The following is a 7,926-nucleotide window of genomic DNA, read 5'->3' as shown; positions in this document are numbered from 1 at the left end:
GAACAAGATCCTGAATTTCATGACAGCTCAGGAAGAAAAAGAGGAAGGAAAGGAAGAAGAGAAAAGAAGAAAAAATAAAAGGAAAACGAAAAAACTATATATATATATATATATATATTGCTCAGTTTGCACAATATTATTATCTATATGTTTCAGTGCTGCCCATTTGGTATTGGATAACTAACTGGTGAACTCTTTCCTGTGAAAGCTATTTCTCCTAGTCTGGCCATTTATTATTTGCTGTAGTTTGTGAAGAGCTGTGACTTTGTGGTGTTTCCTTACCCATGTCAATTATTGCATTCCAGGTTTATCTCACATTTAGGCAACCATGTTGGTGAGACTTTATTTGTATAGCTTCTGACCTCACTAAGAGACAGTCTCCTAGGCAACTCCCTCCTCCTCTGAATCTTACACTCTTACTCTCCTCTCTTCCACAATATTCCTTGAGCTCTAGGTATGGGAGTTGTCTGTATACTCATACACTAGGAGTAGGTTATGGATTTCCTAGTTTATAGGAAGCAGATAATGTATGCCATTGTAGTTCATTTTTAAGTGTGGTACTCCATAACTTATCATTCTTGTTACTTATTTAAAGGTAATTTTTTAATGACAAATGCTTAATTCATTATAATATTTCTTGTTTTATGTCAGAGCCCATGAATGTGGATCTGTTCCACCTTGATCAAAGGTCAGAAAGTTCAGGGAGCCGGGCGGTGGTAGCGCATGCCTTTAATCCCAGCACTCGGGAGGCAGAGGCAGGTGGATCTCTGTGAGTTCGAGGCCAGCCTGGGCTACAAGAGCTAGTTCCAGGACAGGAACCAAAAACTAGGGAGAAACTTTGTCTTGAAAATTCAAAAAAAAAAAAAGTTCAGGGATATTTTTGTTCGTCAAGGTAATGTCAGGAGGTTTGTCCCATGGTGTGGCTGTCTACAGGGTGCTTGGTCTAAGGTATAGTCACTGTGTGTCCTGCCTAAACAACAGAATGCTTGACTCAGGATATAATTACCTGATATTTCAGGTATTAAAGGGGCAATTGCTTATTTGTTCCTTGTTTGTATCCTGCTAAAAAAAATTCTTGCTTCCCCCCACCTTTTGGATTGGGATATATAAAGCATATGGAAAATAATCACTGGTGAATTCATTGGGTTGTCCTCCTGTCTCTATCCTATGACTCTGTCTATTTCTTTTGTATCTCTGTATTTTTTCTTTCTGCCTAACATTTCTAATTCACATGCCCCATCCCTGGAATGTATGTGCTGGACCTCAGCAGATGCTGCCCCAACTTGGGGCACTGACACTTTTAACTATTTGTGGTTCTGTTTGCAGGTATAAAAACATTCTAGCATACTAAAGGCCTTGCTTTCTATAGTAAGCACTGACCCTGAAAATGCGCACATAGTATTTGTGAAGAATGTCCAACCAAGCAAACTTTTATGTCTGACAATTGAGTTTTTTTTATTTTACAATCCCAGAATTTGGCTTCCCTATCCATGATTCTCAGATGTTATACGTATTTATAATGATACAACCCCTTGAAATTATTTTACTGAAACCCTTCAGAAACTTTAAACAAAGAAGTGGCTCTGCTTCTGTGTTTATGGAATAGGGACTTCTTGCCAAATCTTCTTCTGAAAGCAATTAGGAAACTTGGATTTGATTTCCACACACTTCCTGAGGGATTCACAGGCAACAAAGATAGCATAAGTGTGAATAATGTCTAAAATAGGACATGTGCCAAGAGAGGTAAATGAACACTTCTTCTGGCTCTACACTTTGATCTGACTAATGACTGTTCAGAACCCAAAGAGACAAACAGAGCTTCCTATAGATCTATAGAAATAAGGGAAGGAAAATTGACGTTCAGAACCTCAGTTAGTAGGAAAAGTACTGTTAAACCCAGGAATAGATCAGCACCTTTAGCAACTATAAATAAGTGTTGGTTTTTGTCTGTCTTCTGATTGAGAGGACTTTTCTTCATCTTACAGAAATTTTAATTTAGCATCATAAATTTTTCCTCATAGTTTGTACTTGTTTCGTTAAAAATAGCTAGGCACACAAATACAAAATTAGATCTAAAAGTGGAAGTCTTATGATTAAAGACAATTGAAACTAACATGTAAGACAAATACTAAGTACAGTTAGTTTATTTCTATTTCACAATGTTGTGCTATTATTATTTTCATGTAATTAAAAATAAGACTCAGAATTGCATTATATACCAGGAAAATATTTTAGAAAAACAAAAACTCCAAGGACTATGTCTTTTCCTATTGATGTTTAGTACAGGAGAACATATAAGATCTGGTATCCTGTAGAGCACAAACATTATTTTTCATGGTTTGGGAGTCTGCCAAGTCAAGATCCAATCCAACAGATTAATAGCTCATGGAAATACATTTGCTGTCCTAGGTGTCTATATGTCAGCATATTCTCACATGAATAGAGAGAAAATGAGACCCTGGGCGTTTTGTGAATAATGAAAACACACCCCATTTAGGAATCCCCCATCCTAATTTAACCACTTTCAAAAATTCCCATATCCATTCTCAATTGCTCCAGACAATTAAGTTTCAACACAAATTTTAGGTTTACCAAATATTCAGTCCATAGAAAACCTATCATATAAATCATAAGTAAGCAAACCTGGCATGTCATGACACATTTGTGTTTTTGTGAAGCAGGAGATATGTCAAAAATGTAAATGATAAGCATAAGCCCAGATGAAACCAAAATTATTGAAAATGAGTATATAATAGAATAAAAAGCATGATGTTAGGAATGTAGCAAAACACTGTTTATGCTGAAAAAGTAAGAGAATCAAGAAATGATGTTTCAAGAGATTTTTTAAAAATATTTATGTATTATGTATACAATATTCTTTTTGTGTGTATGCCTGAAGGCCAGTAGAGGGCACCAGACCTCACTACAGATGGTTGTGAACCACCATGTGATTGCTGGGAATTGAACTCAGGACCTTTGGAAGAGCAGGCAATGATCCTAACCTCTCAGCCATCTCTCCAGCCCTTCAAGAGATGTTAAATCATGACTGGAAATATTTTTATATGATAATGAGCAGCAAAGTCAATGATCACCCCAAACCACAGCTTCTGCACAGTAAGGGCAGCACAACTCTTCATGAATTTTTGTGTGTGAAGACCATGGCGACAAACAAAATAATTTGGTATGCGTAACTAGTAGGAAACTGGATACATACAGTTTCCCAAAATAGGTAATTTTCTGTGTTGAAGAAATGAAGAAATAATAAAAAATAAAATGGTTTTACACCTGAAAAAGTACAATATATTGGCAAATGCTTCCAGAAATCAGAGTTAATTCTACATCAGTAAAATTCTGAGCAGATATTGCCCCAGTGATAATATAACAAGGAAGGCAAAGCAAATAAAAAGTGGAGAAACAGTTTTAAGAAGTGTTGCTCAAATTAATGTTAGATTGGTTGTTAAGTGTGAGTTGGAAGACTGGGGAAATACATTGACAGGGTGGGTGTGAAAAGCCGGGAAAGCAATAATGTTAGAAAATGCTTGAGGGATTGGTGGTCAACCAATTAATTAGCTGCAACACATTCTTGTGTGATTTCACACCCCTTGAAGGAGTAGCATGTGGATATGCCAAGGATGTCTCACCTACCAGCACCCCTGGATCCCTTCCAGAAGTGAAGGAAGATCAGGCAGTCATAGTCAAGGATAAAGATGATTAGTAGAATGTTCTGTGCTGAACAAATGAAGGAGTGCCGAGTACAGGAAACTTAACATGACAGCCAGGAATAAATCTGCAATCCTGGCTACAATGTGATTTTTTATAATAATCAGTAAACCACCAGCGTAACTGCCTCCTGATTTTGTGTCTGACTTCATGAAGTGGTAACTGGGGATATGAAGGTGGAATTATAATGAAATCAGTACTATCCTATTCTGTCAGGATTCATGGGCTTCCGATTGAGTTTCTGGGTCTGCATTGTGTTTCCTCTCCTTATTTTTCTTTTAGAGCCAGGTTGTCTCTATTTCAAATCAGATGTTTAAGACCCTCACACTCAACTTCATCAAAGGGTTTGCTGATCATTGCTTAATTATCTGGGGCTTACTTTCATTCATTCTGTCTCCTTATTTGAAATTATCTTCTTTCAACTCCTTCTGAGTTCTTTATATTGTCCAGTATAGCCTGTAGGCCCACCCCATGCCACGAATTGACTGAAAGGCCAGGCAAATTGGAATGTATCAATCACCTATCTTACTTATGTAGCTTATGTTTGATATGACCAGTGGGAAGCCAGACGCAGACTTGACAATTGGAAAGGAAGAAATAAGATCTCCTCTCTCCCTTCCTCACCCTCCTCTCTCCACCCCTCTCTCTCTATGTGTGTGTGTGTCCTTCCTCAAAACCAACACTTTACTTCTATGTTAACCTTCTCCTTAAGTCAAAGCTATGGTTCTTCTGTGACTCTTCTGGTCTATTTGAAGTCTCTTTATGTTAAATTATGGAACTGTGGATTTTTCTGTCTTATATTTTGTAGTTTCATTGGGCCAGCATGTTCTATCATCCCTCTTTATTTCTTTCATTCTACCTGCTCACTTTTAATACATTCTTCTTTAGGTTTTCTTTAACATCTTCTTTTGAGAATGGCCACAGTTCCTTAGATTGCAATGTATCCCAGTTCTTACTTTAGGGATTGGTACTATTATCATTTGTGCTCTAGGCATAATCACAAAAACTACTGCAATGAATTAAAAACCTTAACAGGACCAAACACATTACAAGTAGAGTTATTTATCTTTAATTTGCGTTGATTTTAATTTTGAAGTTTTCTATTATAACTTAAGGACAGAAAGTTAATTATGAATCTGAGATCATCCTTCTCGTAGAGCAGAATCAGATTTGGGAGGGAGCTGAGAAAGCCCAGGTACAGTGGTAGAGTTGCTTTTGCTAGGTCATCAGTCCATCTGTGTGCAAATTCCTAATGGACATAGTGATAAAGGGCAAGCTTTTACTGTCAAACAGACATCCTTCTGCCAGTGTCACACTGTCCAAGGTCATGACTTTTCTGAGTCTGCACATATTCCATGACAACTGACTATTGCAGGACCAGGTCTCAGCCACTTTGGTCATGGCCTTTTGAAAGTTTCACCATGAGGCTATTCTAGGTTTTTGTTAACTCTCTATCAAAGTTCCGTTGCCTATGCAGTGTTTATCTATTTCTCTATACACTACGCACAGGTGTTGACAAGGGCACTTCCTAATAAACCTCCCAGAAGCTAAACTCCATTATGCAGCCCTCCTGTCAAAGATGACAACCTCCGGAATAGTTTTCTTTCTACTTGATTATCAGTTACCCGCTGAAGCTGTCCTGTTCCTTCACTTACCTGTTGCCACTCTCAGGCTTGTTCCTTTCTTCCATTTGGGTTCTGTTGAAAATGTATTTCTGTATAACAATATGCAGTGTTTCCGCAAATTTAACAGCATAAAATAAAGCAAATTCCTTGTATGTCACTTCTTGTTCATTAGAAGGAGGTTGTATTATTTAGTTGCATCGTCAGTGATTCACTAGCATGCAAACAAGTACCAGCACGAACGAGACTTCGTCTTTGGAGTTCATTTCTTTTTGAGGTTTTTGATACTCTTGCTGACTGATCTCTAGAGGCCCCACACTTCTTTCTTGGGACCTCTCCAAACTAGGGCCTTACTTCCTGAGACCCACTAAAGTCTACTTTCATCAAGGTGCCATTCTATCACTTTGATGAGCTTAGTCAAAAACAAGTAATAATAGATATTTATAGATCATGATGTTTCTCTCATATGCTAAGGAAATTCTTATCTCAAGTGATAATGTCTCCATATTAAAAAAAATGAAATGTTGGAAGGAAGTGAGAAAACTAGAAATTAACAAAATTCCAAAATGGGAAGTTGATATGAACTACTGCTAGTTAGAGTCAATGATGTTTCCATCATAATTTCAGGAATGGAAAGGTGCGTGATGAAAGAAAGTTAGGAAAGGGAAAAAAAACAAAAAGTCTTTGTGTTGATAGGTTGTGTCATCCACACCTCAAAATATTCAAAAGCTCTGCAAATCCACTGAGCTGCAGCTGTCTTCAGTACACAGTTTTCAGAGAACTGAGTCTTCCATTTTCTCCATTAGAAATGATAAAATTACATGTTGCCTCAAGGAATTCATAAAGTATTGGTTTAATCCTAATTTTTTTCAGGAAACAGTTGGAAAATTGTTAACTTTGGAAACTGCAAAGAAAAATTCATTCTCCCAAACAACTTTTCTAAAACAATCATGTGTGTCAGAGAATTAGATTCCTTCCCATCCCCAGAAGTTTTCTATTTGATACCTGTGGCACAGTATCCCAATGGACAGACTCAAGGAAATGCATTAACTCTGTTTTATTTTCCCTTAAAGACTGGTAACGCATGGTGTCAAGCTCCAATGTATTAAAAACAATGCCTGCCCAACATTCACCGTACTCCAGACATAGTAATTCTACTAAACAAAAATATCTGCTAAAGGAATATAAAGTCTGTTCTTGTGGGGAAAGGACGCCTAAATTAAATCTTTTCTTGTAAAAGATTATCTGTCCTATTTATTTATCAGAGAAAGTTATACAAAATGGGAAGAAGAAGTTTAGTGGGGTGATAAACAGAAGTCAAAGCTTGTAGGAGTTTGAAAAGTAGAAATTGAGTATAGTTAATGATTGATTTAGGACAGTAGTGGTATATTATCCCCGTGGAAGCACACCAAGTACAAACATGGGATGCATAACTATGTGGGCAACATAACTATGACCATTCCTGAATATCCTGTGTGCACTGATGGCTGAACTGCATGCAGAGTACGGGCTCTCCACTGATCAACTCTAAATAAAAGATTTCTCATACATTTAAGACATAAAGAAGAGCACAAGAAACTGGGGGCTCAGGAGATGTCATTTGCTGCTCTAGTAGAAGACCTGTGTTCAGTCCTCAAGGCCCAGGTTAGGTGGCTTACAACTGATTGCAACTCCAGTTTAAGGAATCCATGAAATACAGGCCAATGCTTATGGCACACAGTTGACTATAAGGAGGAAAATTAGCACAGATTCTACAGCCAGAAAGAGGTTTGTGATAAGTTGGTTGAACATAGATAAGGTATTATGGAATGGCCACATTTATGGAGCAAAATGCAAACAGGAAGTTTTGTGCATTCCTTTGATAGATGTAAGCCATTTCTCACAGATGTGCTCTGTTAGCTTTCTTAGCTAAGTCTGATTCCCATCTATTTTTTCTCCCCAGCAATAAATTTTTACTGTTTCTGGTTTGTATCCTTGAAAACTGAAGACATTTTTTTGACAGATGACTTGTATTTCCATGACTTATCTCCAAATCTGAATCACTTTGAGTTGTCCTTCAAGAGGCATATTGTGATTGAACGAAGAACAAATATTTTCTAATACCTGACACATCTTTTCTCTCTAGTGAAATATTGTAGCATTTTTCCTAATGTGTTTTCCATTCTAACAACTCTCATAGAACTTTATCTTCATACTGACCATATACTGTCACCAAACCCTCATATCGATTATTTATTTCATAATAAGCATGGATGTACTATATCCTTTATATCTTCCTTGACTTTGTATTCAGAAGAATATGCTCTAGAGTTCACTAAGTGACTGACTGCCCTTAGTCTTTTCATTCATCTCCCTTAAGTGAACATTATCAAGTCTATAAGGCTTTTTGGGAAACATAACTATGTTACCCCAGTGAAATATGTTCCCATGAACATACAACACAAAAGAGCAAGGAACAATATACTACTGACGCCAGCTGAATTGTACCTGGTGATATAGGTCAGAGCAACGCTTAATGACAGTGGGAGGCAGCCATCATCAATATGGCTATAGGATAGGGTCATTTCAGGTTCCCTATCCTCAG

This window comes from Microtus ochrogaster, linkage group LG3 (genome assembly GCF_000317375.1).
Source record: "Microtus ochrogaster isolate Prairie Vole_2 linkage group LG3, MicOch1.0, whole genome shotgun sequence".
Taxonomy (NCBI): Eukaryota; Metazoa; Chordata; class Mammalia; order Rodentia; family Cricetidae; genus Microtus; species Microtus ochrogaster.
This window is presented reverse-complemented; position numbering follows the sequence as displayed.